Genomic DNA, 15559 nt, shown 5'->3' on the forward strand with positions numbered 1-15559 from the left:
CCCCCACTACAAGAGTAACAGAAGCTGCCACTTTTAACCTTAAGGGCTAAACTTTGCCTGCTCAGAGCACTCACTAGCACAGAAGAAATAGCGAGTGGGAGTTTTCAGCTTCATTTATATTTCCAAAAATACCGTGAGAAAAGATACCTATCAGACACCTGGGAAGGGAAGAAAGGAAGGGCATTCCAGCAAATGTACCCAAGGTCTAAGAGCTTTATTAATCAATGCCCCCATGTCCAATGAATTAGCACCTGATCCAACTGTCTGGCTGTAAGTTAACTAATGGAATAAAATATGCGAGTATTTAACAGGTTAATCATATCCCTTTTGGATAACCTGTCTGTACGCTAAGGCTGGGGTGTCAAAGATCCAGCCCACAGAGCCGTATTCTCTGGTCCCTGGTGAATCAGTCCAGGACCATCAAGCCCCTCACATTGGATCCAGCACCCACGGCACCTGCTGTGGCCAGTCCGCGATGGGAGCCATATGCTGCCTGCTCCACGTAAAAGAAGCCCTGTTAAATACTTGGTACAAATCATATGGAGAAAATCTACATTTTCTGCCCCAAACACTAATACCTACCTAGTGGAACTGGCTGTGAAAAAGATAGAAATTTTTTTTGGACTAAACAGCCTTACTAATTCATCCTTAAGCAAATACAGGAATATTCCTCTCAATATAGTTATGCTATGACATGGACACCCTTTTTAAAATTAATACTGTAAAGAACTTGAGAGCTGCACATACAGATCCTGTCACAAAATCACTTCAGACATACTAAAGTACTTTCCTAGACAAGGCTCAAAGTAGGGATTCTTGGGAGGCAGACACAGAATAGGAACAAATTAGAGGTATCAGGTACAAGAGAAAGACCTGGGACTAGTGCTGTCCACTACCTTGTTTTAAAAACCCATCCAGTACAGCACTTTCTTAGACTGTGCATGGTGCCATTTAAGTCCATGTGCTTAAGTGCTACGTTGGATCAGTGCATTGGTGAAAAATTAACTAAGAGATGGCCTACAGTGTCTTTGGGCAAGCCCAGGAAGGCGACTAAGAAACAAACCTAGGTTGACCATAAGGAAATCCGGGACATCCGCGGAGGACATTCATCCAGCTCGCAGTCAGACTCTGCCTTGCTCCCCTGCGTTTCTGGGATGCCAATTATAATTCTCAACAGCCAGCCAGGCCTGGCCTCTGAAATCTGGGACTGCCCTAGCTAAACCAGGACGTACGGCCATCCTAAGCATACCCCACCCAACGAGGCCACTGTAGAGAGGCACACTCAAGATGGTCCTAAAACAGTCTAGGTCCACCCTTAGCAGCACTAGAAAGACTCACTTCTGCGATACCACACTTGCAGAGCAGGAGCAGTCTGCCACACTAGGTTCAGCGTGTAGGTGATAGAAATGTGCCCGAAGAGTGCCTGCAACTTGTTCTCAGTGCTCAAACTGCTCCCCTAAAAAGGCTTTAGAGAAAAGAGCCAAATAAGCACTTTTCTGATGCTCAAAGGGCTGGCTCTAACGTTACTAAGGAGGATTGGTGGATGGCCCAGAATGAAAAATCTTATATCAGATTCCTGACAACCTTGGGGTGAATCTTTCCAAACACAAAATGAAGGTGAAATGCATGCTACTTAGCACTTCTGTTTGAACTCGGAAGGAATCAGCATTTAAAAGTGTCCTTTCTGTGTGAGACTGCAACACTGAAGATAGCTGCGAGAGTATAGTCACCTTGTGATTTACGATTCAAAAGGCAGAAATTACACAACCTAGCACTGAAAATGCTGGTATTCCAGAACTGTCCAAGGGTTTCTCAGACAATTTATTCCTCTCTCCACCTGTAGAAAAACCCACTGCATATTGCGACCTCCAAGGGTGATCAAGATCACTCTCTTTTTTCAAGCCCGTTGCGACTGATGTTCCAACAATAGATCATTCAGAGCTCTGAGGGACTGTGCCAATTGAATTGAATGATATGGTCTCCCGCTGGTACATAAGTGCAAAGGCAAAGCTGAGGGGTTTATTTTCAAAACAGGAGACATTGATCCTGTGACAATGTTCCATTACAGTGACTTTATTTCTATTAGATACAGTGATTACATCTACATCAGTCCTTGGAGCTGATGGATACTGGTGCACTGTGAATGACACAGTTTCTTGTTATGCTACTGTTGATCACCTGCATACTGATTGGTTAGAGAACAGACTCGTTCCGAGTCTGAACTAATAATTCCTATTAATCTATTACAAATGTTTCAAGTTATACTAGACTTTGATAAAATTAACTGGATTCTGACTGGCTGAGGTTTTAAATTTGTTTATCTTGGAAATCCTATTACTGAATCATAATTAATGACCCATCAGTCTGGCACAGACTCCATTGGTTATTAGTAAATCTATATTGCTAGATGATGGTAATGATACAGTACGTGCAGTCCTTATAACTGCTTTTTTGGGGAAGTAATCTTCTGAAGTCCTACACTGGCACTGCAATCTTCAAAAGTGATTATATATAAAAAAGGGAAAGAAACCAAGTAATGGAGCTGACTTAAGAACCAGTTTGATTCAACTCCTAGAACCCACTGACTACTCTATTCCTTCTTCCCCACTGCTCTCACCTGCCAGCAGTTCTCACCTGCTTTACCTGCTCTCTCCCCTTGTCCAAACCCACCTTTCTTCCTACCCACACAAAACCTGCATCCTTCAAATGATATCTGCACAGTTCTAAGCTTCCATCCACCCCTCATTCTTTCATATTTCTACACTCCTCGTTCTTCCATATCACCATGTCTGTCCTCCTCCAACCCCCTACTTTCTGGCTTCATGCCCTTCCTTACTTAAATACCCTCCTGTAAGGTGCTGAGTGTGAGCACTCCAGAGCAGGACTGAAAGTCCAGAATCCCATTCAAAAAGGGCAGAATCTGCTGATCTACATTGGAGCCAGAGAAATGAGAGAAAGCAGAAAGATAAGGCTGAGTAAGGCTCGAGAAGTAGTCAGAGCAGGCCAGAGCAAAGGCAGGAAGAGGAGGCACGGCTTATCATTTAATGCAGCTGCACCAGGTCTGGAGGGGAGGCACTTGCTAGTGGTCTGTTCTAGCCTTTACGGCTGAAGAAAAGACACAGCTGCATAGGAACAGGATCATGCAGGGCACAGTCTAGTCCAGTGATTCCCAAAGGGTGCCGTAGCATACGAACGTGCTGCGAGAGCAATGGAAGTGTGCTGTAGGGTAAATGCTCTCTTACCCAATGTGGCGTACTGCATCTGCTGAAACTACTCTAGTGGAGCCTGCCATGCTGCCTCCCCCATCTCCATTCAGCCCCTTGCTAGCTTCCCCCAAGCTCCTGCAGGTGGGTGGACAGACAGACACACAGATAGATCCACACTTTGCACCCTGCTTGTCCCCTCCACTACTCCCATGCTGCAGGGGCCAGCAGGACAGGCTGCAGGGGTGGTTGCCAGTGTGCGAAACTGTGCAGGAGCAATCTTAGTAGCAGAAACTGCCCTTCCCCATATGGTACAGACCAGGAGTTAGGAGGGGGCAGACAGTGGAAAAAGCAGGACGTGGTAGGGTGAGGCCCTGCCCTTACTGTCCATAAGTGGCACCAGGTAGATCAAGCAATCAGGGCTCATAGTAGAGATGATCTCTTTTATTAAACTAACAAGATTTTTGCAAAAAAAAAATTACTGAATTGCAAGCAAGCTTTGGGGCATAAACACTGTTGCAATTAAAGCCTTTTTTTTGCAAAAATCTTGGTCATCTAATAAAAGATATCATCTCTATTATGAGCCCCGATTGCTTTTTCCTCCAGACAAATATGGCTACAACATAGATACCTGACACCAAGTAGATCAATGATTCTCAACTTTTTTGGCATCAAGACACCTCCCCCCCCCCCACAGATTTAGAATAAAAAAGTGTCAGTAATTTTCAACTAGAATGCCAAGAAATTCAGACAAGTTATAGAGGCTTAAAAGGTTGAGAACTATTAGTATACGGACTAATCCTTTGCTTAACAGAAAGATGTACCTGATGTTTTTCTAACAGTACATCTCAGCCAGCACTGTTATGGTTTCTTTTGGTAGGGAAATGGAATATGCTATGTTTCAAAATATATATATATATTACACACACACACTTTAATAGGTATAAGAGTGAATTGTACTTTTAATCCAAAAGAAAAGGGTGCTTCAGGTATCAAAAGCTTGGGAAATACTGGTTCAGTCTAACTATATCATACTGGGGCCTGGCTACTTAGAGAAGTCACCTCCCTATTCATCATACCACCTTGTTCTTCACACAGAAGCACCTCTGGGACCACAGAGAATCATGGAGTCATAAAGAAGTAGGGCTGGCAGGGACCTTGAGAAGACATCTAGTCCAACCCCCTGCCTGAGGCAGGATCATCCCTATCCAAATCATCCCGTACAAATCCACTGTCTAACCACTTACCAAAGCTAGTCAACTCTGAATACTTTCTCCATCTCCAAACATCACAGTCACCCTTCCATCTTCTGTGGTGGGTATGCTCGACTCTTTTCCTGCTCCTGCTGCTTCCAGGTCTCCTTTCCACTCTTGCTCTTCCTTTTCTGCTCTTTATAGATTTTTCTCTTTCTTCACCTTTTGTTGCCAACTTCTCATTTTTTATTCTGAGCTCTGTTCCCCCCATCATAATGTCCAAACCTTCTCAGCGACTTCATCTTTATGCTAATGTTCCACCAATGTTAATCATCTTCTTGAGACCACAAAGTCTCCCACTCATTAACCCTAGCTCTTACCATACACTCCACTGTTGAGTTCTGTTCTCTGACCATCATCACCATCAACAACTTATTTTGTTCTCAGCTCTTCACACCCTGCTTTTTTCATTGATGCTTTATTGATTCTCTCTATTCAACAAACTTTACCATTCCTCTTCCATTACAAGGGTGAATTCATTAACAACTGACCTGGAAGGTTCATCTAGAAAGCTGTGATTTTTCCTTTCCTAAAATGTTGATCACTATACTGTTGCCTTATGCTGCTATGCCCACCACACCTGATTTGTCTCTCTTGTCCACCTGTTACAAGTTATCTACCATGCAGATCAGAGGTGTAGGACTCATGGGCCAAAGAAGCATACCTGAGCAGGTCAGAAGGCCAGACTGAGACCAACGCCCTGCAGAGCACCCACAGGTGCTGGGTTCTGTCTGCATGCCGCACATACCAACCATCAGGGCCAGCACAGGGCATATGCTGCCCATGAGACACAGGCTGGATCCAGCGCTGCAGGTGGCACAGTGTGTCCTGTGCACAGGCCTCGTGCAGTTTCCCAGACTCAACCCATTAGCCAGCTCCAGAGGCCACTGCACAGTAAGATGCAGGGTCAGCCAGTCCAGCATGGGATATGCAGGGCTGGCTTAGCCGCACATGCCCTGCTGACCAGCTCTGCGTGCTGGCTCTGGGTCCAGCAGGGCACCACATGGAACACATGCCCTGTGCTGGCTTCCCATGCTGTGTGCAGTGCACATAGTTATGCCAGTCCCACATCATGTGCTGACCTGGCCAGCCCCAGGATATCTGCTTCCCATGGTGAGCGGGCTGAACCCAGCACTGCATGCAGCCGAGTGGGTCTGGGAAGCAGGCTGCATGTGGCACCCCAGACTGATCCCCAATGCTGCCTGTAGCCTGCATGGTGCCAGATCCAGCCCATGGGCCTGGGGCCAGGCCAGCAATCCACAGGCCAGATCATACAGCTTTAATAGGTGGCTCTGAGTCCCATGGGATCCATCTGCATGGGCAGACTCTGACTTGAGTGCTCTGACAGCACTAGTCTCTCCTCCGTGTCAATGAACTCTATTAAGTATACCTAGGTTTCTTAAAAACCTCTGCTACAGAGTATCTTGGCTTGGGTTGACTTGGCTCAGAGTGCTCCTTGCTTGCTTGCTTAAAGAGAGAAGTTGCTGGTGGTGTTAATATCTCAAAATACCTTTAAAAAAAGAAAACACATAAAAACCCTTTTCTTTTTCCCAGATCCATTCCTTCCTTGTTTGTTAGACAGCGACTGAAGATACTGGATCCAATTACCCTGGGCCCTTAGACTTAGAAGGATGAGTGGATATGACCTCCTGCTACAGTTACCTTGAAGCCCGTTTGTTTTGCTCTCGGTGCAAAAGCTGCAAAGACGGACTGCCCTTATCTGGACTATCCGAACGTCTGAAGTGCCCACACAGAAGGCACATTTTCTTTTCACATGAAGGTTAAACTAATGTATTACTAGTGGTCTACCTAAATCGCAAGGGGAGGTCACGAATTTTTGTGGGTGGATGAAAGCCTAAAGTTTTTATTCCATGGCCATTGTGGTGGCCCTGCCCCTTGGCGTGGATTGGCAGAGAAGCCCCAGGCAGAGGGGGGGATACAAGGGGGTGGCCACCATCTTGCTTGCTGGCTACCCTTTGTGTGGCTAACCTCTCAGTGCTGGTTGGCGAAGAGGTCCCACGGCAGAGGAGGGACAAGGGGCAGCAGCCATCTCGTCTGCTGCTCTGTGTGCCACCCTACCAATCAGCGCCTTCCCCTCCCGGCAGCGAGAACTGGTGGCTCCCATTGAGGAGCCAGCATTTTATTTTTTATTAAGTTTTTTGTTATTGTTGTTGGCTTTGCGGGAAAACCATGAAACCGCAAAGTAAGTAGGTCCCTACCTATTATATTTATAACCATTTAGATAAAACTAAACAAAAACATAAATTAATTATATGAACAAGCCAGACAGTTTAGTAGAAAGAGAGGAAAGCAGAATAGTTATGGGTCTTCTCTGACCACTCTTGAGTGGGAAGGTTCGTGCAGTAACGTGCATGTTTGCTTTTCCTAATTGTTAAGCCACTTAAGAAAACCTCCTGGACTGACAAGCACAGCACACAACATTGGCAGTCGGGATACAAACAGGCAATTTGATTGGGAAGGGGAGGAAAAAAAAGAGGCAGTAACTAGTTGTGCTGTTCACCATGCACGTGGAGAGGGTTTGATATATTCTATATGCAAATAAAACTGACTTGCTTTCTCATTATTAAGCTTGCTCTCATGTGCTGTTCTCATGAGAAAAGGGGGTTTGGAATTATCCGCTCTGGCAGCATCTAGTTTGGGGATAACAAATAATTTTTCAGAATTCTTTTGTGAGTGCATGAAGGCTGCCAGTTTTTTCCTGAGGCAGATGTTCTGTTGAATACTAACTACTGTGAGTCCACTGTCTCTGAAAAACGAAGGGTGAAATGGAAAACCCCGTGAGAAAATACAATAATGAAAAAACAGACTCTCACAGGGCACAGAGGATGTCTTTCAACTACAATTTATTAGGTTCTTACTCCTGAAAATATAAACTTTTAGCAAGGGAGAAATATAATCTCCAGTCTTAATGACCATTAATTGAGCACTGCTACATCAGAAACTGCCACTTATTCAAGAGGAGGCCAGATACCATTTACTGTATTAGGATGGAGAAACAGCTAGCAATTTGTCCTTTGGCCAGTGGAAATAAAGTGAGTTAAGGGTACTGAGATGACACCAAATATGTTTTTATAATGGCCTTCACCTATTAGTGTGAAGGGCAGTATTACCCATGAGTCTTGGACTGATGTCAAACATGCAGATTAGTGCTTATGAATATTAATGACAGATACACTGTACTTTAGACTTGCTTTTCCACATTAACCTAGATATTAAACACACTGAGAATGCATACTACATTTGGACTGTGGCATTTAGTAATGAAAATATGTGCCAGCATTCATCACACTGACTGCTCAAAGCTCTCTATCGCCGTAAAGCAAATTATAAAGCCTAGAATAAATTAAACTTAAGCTATCTGACAAGTTTGCTTCAGGCCCCAAGGTGTTTACCTAAGAGAGTTAAGACAAGTAATCCATGACTGACTGTTATTTGCTAGTTCATATCAATGACAGTATGCATAAATGAGGTCTGGAGGGAAAGCTTCAAGAGAGCTTTGCCCTCCAGTTAAGGACCTAGCTTTACATCCTATACTTACAAATTTTCACAGCCTTGAAGTAATCTTAGGTGAGCCAATGGCGAGTGTCCGGGTGGCTAAAAGTCAGGATAGACATTCACAAAAATGAAAATAAAAAGTGGAAGCATGCTCATGCAGTGAAAGGTAAATACAAAAGTAGACCCACTCGGGAATTTAAAGAAGAGTTTCTGCCACTTTTGCCTTGCTGGTCTGTTACCTCTGAAAAACGAGCTACACTTTTCCCAGTCACCCACACCACAAACACCATCTGGAGCTAGGTTTCCTCTCCGTTTCCAACTGAAACCCCTGAATACTGGAATGTGGCAGTTATGCTAAGAACTCTGCAAACAAAAGCCCTGGCCCTGAGTTTGGAGACATACAGGCATGTCTTTACACCTGCCCCAAGCATCAGTGGGGCTCTCTGAAGGCAGATCAAACTGCAGGATTGGAGCCTAAAGGAAACAAGCCTGTTACCAAAGCAAATATGATCAAAGGAAACAAGTCTTGTACAACACAACTTTGGCCCGCTGTATTTTTAATGAAAGGCTGATTAAGCAAGAAGAAATAATTAAAACTGCATCTTATCCCAAAAGGGAGGGGAGGAGAAAATATGATCACTTTAAAAAATATTGCTCAAACTTTACAATCAAAGGGAAGGAAGGTTAGAGAGACAGAATTAAAAACAAGCACGCATGCTTCAGGATTCCCAGATTTAACTTCAGCATCACTTGGTCTGGGTGTCCAAGTCATTTAAGTTCTCTTGCTTCTTAACTTTTCCCACCTTAGTTCAACAATCTTTCATTATTTAAAAGGTAAAACAGTATAACAGTGCAACAGAGGTGGACAGTTATTTGGGCCCGAGGGCCACACATGGAGTTTTGATGAGCTGTTGCAGGCCTGGTTGACTCCATTCCCCACCCCGAAACTCACCAAATCTTGCTATGGGGCTGCAGGCAGCCAGAAGCAGTATTTGGAAGTAGGATGGGCAACTGAGGCTAGGATCACAGGGCCAGGTTGCAGGACAGTGACAACTCAGAGTCAGGGCCCAGGCCAACCCACAATCCGCTCCCGGCATGCCCCTGCCCTGTATGAGTGGGGTGGGGTGGGGGAGGGAGGGGGATGTGTGCATATGATGGGGACTGCCTGGGCACTAGGTCATGGGAGCCAGCTGAGGAAGGGGAGGGCACGTGCACAGCAGAGCTCGCCCAGGTGGGGTGGTCTGCAGCTGCCTCCACCCACTCCTGCCCGGGATAGTCAGTGCAGTGCTTCCGCCTATGTCCACCAGCCTGGCCCCAGCTAGCGCAGTTTCCAGCAGGGCTGTTCCCAGTGCGGCTGCATCCAGCCGGGTGCTGCTCTGCTCCCCTCACCTCACCTCCAGCAGCAGCTCCTCCTTCTGCCCCTGATGCGCTGCTCTGAGCAGAGGGGAGAGGAGAAGGGGGTGGACTTGAGAGCTTCAGCTGGATATCTCCTGCCTCAGTATGCGGGGCTCTGGCTACCTTCCACCTGCTATGCCTGCCTGGTACAATGAGCAGCCATCTGTGGGCAGGTGGAATGGGTGGAAGGTGGCTGGGAGCTGGAGTCAGAGCCCCGTTCACTGGGGCAGGATCTACCTGGCTGAAGCTTTCTTCCGGCCGCCCAGACCAGCGCAGCAGGGGCAGGAGCAGGAGCAGCTGCCACTGGAGGCGAGGGGAGCAGAGCGGCACACAACTGGCTGCAGCTGCACTGGGAACAGCCCTGCTGGAAGCTGCAGGCACTGGCTAGGGCCTGGGCTGGCAGGGCTGTTCTGCTACCCTCATCTCTAGTGGGGGCTCCTCCTCCTGCCCCTGCTGCACCACTCTAGGTGGGTGGAGGGGGGAAGCTTCAGGTGGGTGGCTCCTGCCCCAGCATGCAGGGCTCCAGCTCCTGGTTGCCTTCCATCTGCTACTCCCACCCTCAGGTGGCTGCTCATAGCTTTGAGCAGGCCAAGTGGATGGAAGGCAGCCGAGAACTGGAGCCAAACCCCTGCCTGCCGGGACAGGAGATGCCCAACTGAAACTCTTCCCCCACTGCAGCAGGAGGAGGAGGAGCCACTGCAGCTGGAGGTGAAGGGAGCAAAGCAGCACCCCGCTGCCTGCAGCCAAACCAGGAACAGCTCTGATGGAGGCTGCATGCTGGCAAGGGCCAGGCCCAGGGCCAGGCTGGGCCCAGGTGGAAGTGTGGTGCCAGCTGCCCCGGCAGGAGTGAGTGAAACTCCGTCCCACCTGGAGCGCTGTGCGGGCCGCTACAGGCCGGATCCAGTCAGTCGGTGGGCTGAATCTGTCACACTGGCTGGATTTTGCACGCCCCTGGGATATAAACTACCATAGGTAAAAATACAATTTGAAAAATTAAGGACCAAACAACACAGCAACAGTAATAAACCACAAATTCAGTAAATTCATATTATCTATAGCAGCAGTCAGGGCTACTACTTTGAAAACGAAGAAACAAACAAAAAACAGAGCAAAATCTCTAATGGTCAAGTCCCAAATTTTTCTTTCTTTTTTTTTTTTTTTTTTTATTTTTTAAATATAAAAACCCTTAATGGTTGCTCTGAGAAATAAACAGCGTATGATGAGTAGCACGTTTTTGGCAAGGTAGGATTCCAAGCATGCCTTCCTCCATTAAACGCGAAAAGTCTTGTAGCCGTTTATCAAACAGAAAATGTGGCAGTAGTTGATTGCCAGTGATCTTAACCCTTTTTCTCAGGCCTGGATAGCCCACGGGCACTGTAGTCGCAGGTAAAACAGCACACATAATTTGGCTAGTTCCACAATTTATTTTCAGTCCCAATTTCATTTGTGTCCTATTTTACATTTACATCTTTTGTAAAAAAATGAGGCAAGAACCAATCTAGCCTTTTCGTACCTACTCTTATGATTCCACTGGTGATACCTATTTGGTATTCCTTCCTCTTGGTGCAATTTATCATGCAATTGCTTTTGGTAAAAACAGCATAAAATAGAAGACATCTCACATGCATCAAAAACTTCTGGGGGAGCTAGCTATGTGAAGATCAGGGGTTAGGAAGGAGTCTAGACACAGGATGAGATTTGCAAGTAGTGTTAATTCCAAGGGCATGAGAGTGTGTGGGGAGCACGCTGGCACAGATAACTTTGGAGGAGGCAGGTACTTGGGGCAGGAAACTGGCAGCAGTAGTTTTTGGAGGTGAAAGAAGCCTATGGCTGGGAGTCAGTAGTAGTAATTTCTGGCACAGCTGGGATTAAGATTCCTGAGGCAGTTACATGATGAGTACTGCAAGCAGGGATTTACAATTGGTGAGGGCAGATCCAAATGCAAGGCCCTGCTATCAGAAGTATAAAAGCAAAAAAGGGTCGGGGGGGGGGGGGCCTGACAGTTTGTGGGGCTGAATGCTCTCTACATCCCTTCCCCTTGCTTTCCCCCTACCTGCCCCGGCATCCTCTCTGTCTTCTTAGACTCTATTTTTCCTGTTCGGGAACTAACAGGGGAAGCAGTAAGAAATCAGGAGAAGCAATCGAACTACCTGCACAGCAGATGTTACAGCTGCCACTAGGGGTTGGGAGACAGAACTATACAAGGTTGAGTTGCACAGATGATAAATTCAGCAGGGATGTAGGCAGGATTGGCAGGGTTTGGAGGTTATTTTATTTTCTTTTTTCAAAGACTGCTGCAGTGTAATTATGTCTCTCCATGACTTATACTATTCTCATAACCCAATCACCTTCTTTTCGTCCCCCATCCAAGACCAACTACAACGCATGCACCTAAACTCTGCGAAAGCCAGGAAATGGCTTTGTGGGCAGTGTATAGGAGACTTGGGCAAAAATAGTGGAATTTACCAGGTGGCTCTACAAGCTTTCAACATTATGTCACTTCCTCATGTGCTAACATATGCATGCAGTAATAGTGTATGGAGACTGCGTATACATGTTTCAGTGACTGTTCTAAGGCTAATTTTATACAAAATCAAAAATTCCTCTTTCCCTCTAAAACCTATAAAGATGGCTTTTGACTATGAAAAGAACCTGGCTGCTTGCTTGCGTACTAAATAATTCTGACGAGGTTTTTTAAAGCCACCAAAACTTTTAGACATTTCTCACTTTTTCTTTTAAATGCACCGGGGGAACATTTGTTCACCGGAGCGCCCCAAGGGATGACAAGGTCGAACGGTCACAATCTCCTCCGTGACCGTTTCAGGCTGGACATAAGGAGTAACTTCTTTACTGTCCTAGCCCCCAAGGTTTAGAATAGACTGCCATCGGAGGTGGTTCAAGCACCTACTTTGAATGCCTTCAAGAGACATCTGGATGCTTATCTTGCTGGGATCCTATGACCCCAGCTGACTTCCTACCCCTGGGGCAGGGGGCTGGACTCGATGATCTTCTGAGGTCCCTTCTAGCCCTAGTGTCTATGAATCTATGAAGGATATTCATAAATCATCATGATGTCATTTGTGTGATGTTAGGGTTTGTTGGGGACTTGTGAGCAATGTGGCATTTTTGATACGTTCACATCTAGCATACCACCACATTTTTGCCTGCACATGTGCATACAGAAACAGGCGCTTTTTTAAAATTAAAAAAAAAATAAAAAAAATCAGCAGCTCTGCATGCACAAAAAGGGAAGGGGGTGTATAAAAGGTTCTATTAGTAGTAATCAGCTTAAAAAAAATTTTAAAAAAAAAAAATCATGGAGGACAAGATGCTGAAAAGCAGGGTGCCGTTTCTTCTTCCTTCCAGTTCAGGATATTGCTGTCTGCTCTTGTTCTTGGCAAATTGCTTAGTTAATCCCAGTTGAAGAACATCATTATTCAGAACCTGATGATCATTCATCAGCATGATAAGAATTATTTACAAAGAAGAAATAAAAATACATTCTTTTGAATTAAACAGTTTCCCCAAACTAACCGTAAAATAACCAAATTACATGTTTACAGAAAAGGGTGCACGGTGCTAGGATGCAATTAGAAACATTAATACAGTTTCCCCTTTTGAAAATTTACTGTGAAGAGAAAATATTTGTGCTTAGTAAAGCTAAACAGCCGCAGTGATGGAAATATGCTGGAGTGCACACTAGCTATTTTATAGGCAGCTGTGGTGAAGATGCCTCCAAATCGCCCCACAAATGATTCTCGCTATCTTTTGGGGAACTTTGTAATTGCAGTAACTACCTCTGTTAGTTTAGTCGTAAAAGCTTCTTCTTATCCAAGGCTGCCAAATGACAGGGAGGGGGCTTTTCAAATATCGCCCATGTCCACTACTGCATAAGGTAAGCGTACCTCAAACATCTGAATCACAGTTCCCAAAAAGAAAACTGCAAACCCCACACTTCTAACAACAACACCTTTTTCATAAAAATATGGGTTGGGAAAATAAGTTAACACAAGAAAAAGCTGGCTGACTTCTCTAGATTTCATTGTGCACTAAATCAATGCTGTCCAGAATACTTAAACTATTTATTCATTCAACATCCTTGAGACAGGACTGCTAGGATTCCAGTGAGATCCTAATATCTTGGTTTCTTTACTTGCAGTTAGTTTATATACCAGATGTGTTTAGATTTTTCAGACTTCCCTAGCTGATTGACAATAATCATGGATTCAATATTCTACTTGTCTTTATACAAATGCAAAGGATGCCTTTCTCTACACGCACTGTGCACACACGTATCTTTTATTGGGTGAGCTAAAAAACAGACACCGCTACCACTTCCTTGTCTAAATTTTTGAAAGGCTAATCCCATGCCAGGCCCACAGGGTCAACTGCTTCCATCTTCACACTTCCCTATACACATGTACATGTACATCTTTCTCTTTAATCTACGGGCCTCTGCACTCCTTGGGGCCATCAAGCACCATCTCCAAGCCAAAGGATGCCAGCATTTTTGTTTTTTTCATGATGAACAAATGTGGCCTTTTTGAAAATCTTAAACAACCTATACTGTTCTGCAAAGAAAGTTTAAGTGCATCACTGTTCCCTCTAACTTAAGCGTTTGACTAGATCGGGGCCACAACAACCGGAGAACCTTATGGGATAGAGACCATGAAATGGAAACTAATGGGAGAGGAGCAGAGCGTGAAAAATTGGGAACATATCCTGTTCAGTCTCCCTCTCAACATCCACTGTGCGAGACACAGTAACTGGGCTAGGTGGCCTGACCCAGAAAACAGCAGTTCTTGTATTATTCTGAGTCTAAGATTCATTATTCGGTGGCTCTCTCTGCTTGCGATGCATAGTTAAAATAAACACCCTTGACTCTGAGCGTCCTCTCTCTATATATGTACGGTTCTGCACACTCAAGACTTACTATAAACTGTAATGAATTGTGGGGAAAAGACATCTGCTACACCCACCAGACATTTGTTAAATTACAGCATATATTAAAAATTCCACAGATACAAGTACAGTATCAGTTGCCTACTGCTGAAAGAACAAGCACATGATTGTGCTCTAACACAATACATGAGCATTGCTGGTGGTATAATGTTCAGAACAAATTTTCCCTTTTTTTTTTTTTAAGTGAATCTATTTTCCTTATAGTTCTGGTCATGAAACAGAGAGCAGACTAAAGAAAAGAGAAGCATGTTAAAGGAAAATACAAGAGGTGAGACCATAAATGTATATATTAAAAAAAAAAAATCAAAACATTGCTGCAGAAACATCATTAAACATTAAACCTAGGGAAAAAAGGGACCTGGTAAAACCACAATGTGTGTGAGTATATACGCCCACTATATTGTACATTATAATTTTTTTTTAACCAGACAAGGCTTTAGCATTTACATGATACAACTGAAGTGAAGCAACTTTTGCATGTAACTTTTAAAAGAAAGCTGACCCATATGAAGATGACAATGACTCTGTACTTCTAGAAGACAATACAGTTGTTCCAAGTTGTTTTGTCAAAGGTCTATTTAATGTAACATTTCCATATTGTGGTTTAACGTGTTATATCATAACAGCTCTCAAGGAGCCGACTATGGATTTATGCATTAGAAAATAACAGCTCCAAAGGAGCTGTTAAAGACTTTCAAATAAAATAATACACAACATAAAAACTCAGCGGCCTGCTAAGATTGATGCCTAACCAATAAAATGAATGCATATAATGTCTGATGCTAATATATACCAAAATATTAGGTCTCCTCTATTTAAAAAAAACAACATATATATATAAATCATTGAGTGTCCTTACCAGAACTACTCTCTGAAACCCCACAAAATTGAGATGTGGCAGCAGTACAGCCCTTGGTATTACACCACCTGTAACACAAACCATATTATGATACTTTCTGTCAATACTAGCTTTAAAAAAAATATGGAAAAGGTATAAGATGCAGCTATTTTTCTCCTACTAGGCTTGTTATTGAAACTATTAAAGCAACAATCACAGTTTCCAACTGACAGCACAACAAAATGTCTCACAAATGGCTATAACTTGTTTAAGGGGGTAGGTTGGTTGTTTTTATTAAACAGACATCCCAAGTAAAGTTGAACTCTATTTTTGCCTCACTCCTTTTGTTCTGTTTTGGTTTGGTCTGGGTTTTTTGTTGGGTTTTTGGTTTT

At 44.4% G+C, this 15559-nt stretch overlaps 1 protein-coding gene across 2 annotated transcripts in view; it reads right to left on the reverse strand.

Annotated features, from left to right (window-relative positions):
- The window catches only part of TBL1XR1 (transducin beta like 1 X-linked receptor 1), a 176688-nt gene that overhangs the window by 46663 nt on the left and 114466 nt on the right, over nucleotides 1-15559 (reverse strand). The window contains exon 3 of one of the 2 annotated variants that reach the window (XM_019532748.1): nucleotides 15189-15256. The exons of the other annotated variant lie outside the window; for it this stretch is intronic. The gene's annotated coding sequence lies outside the window, so the exon portion shown is untranslated. The remainder of the gene's footprint in view (nucleotides 1-15188; nucleotides 15257-15559) is intronic. 2 annotated transcript variants of the gene reach the window in all.

This window comes from Crocodylus porosus, unplaced genomic scaffold, assembly GCF_001723895.1.
Source record: "Crocodylus porosus isolate Cpor-Errol unplaced genomic scaffold, CroPor_comp1, whole genome shotgun sequence".
Classification (NCBI taxonomy): Eukaryota; Metazoa; Chordata; order Crocodylia; family Crocodylidae; genus Crocodylus; species Crocodylus porosus.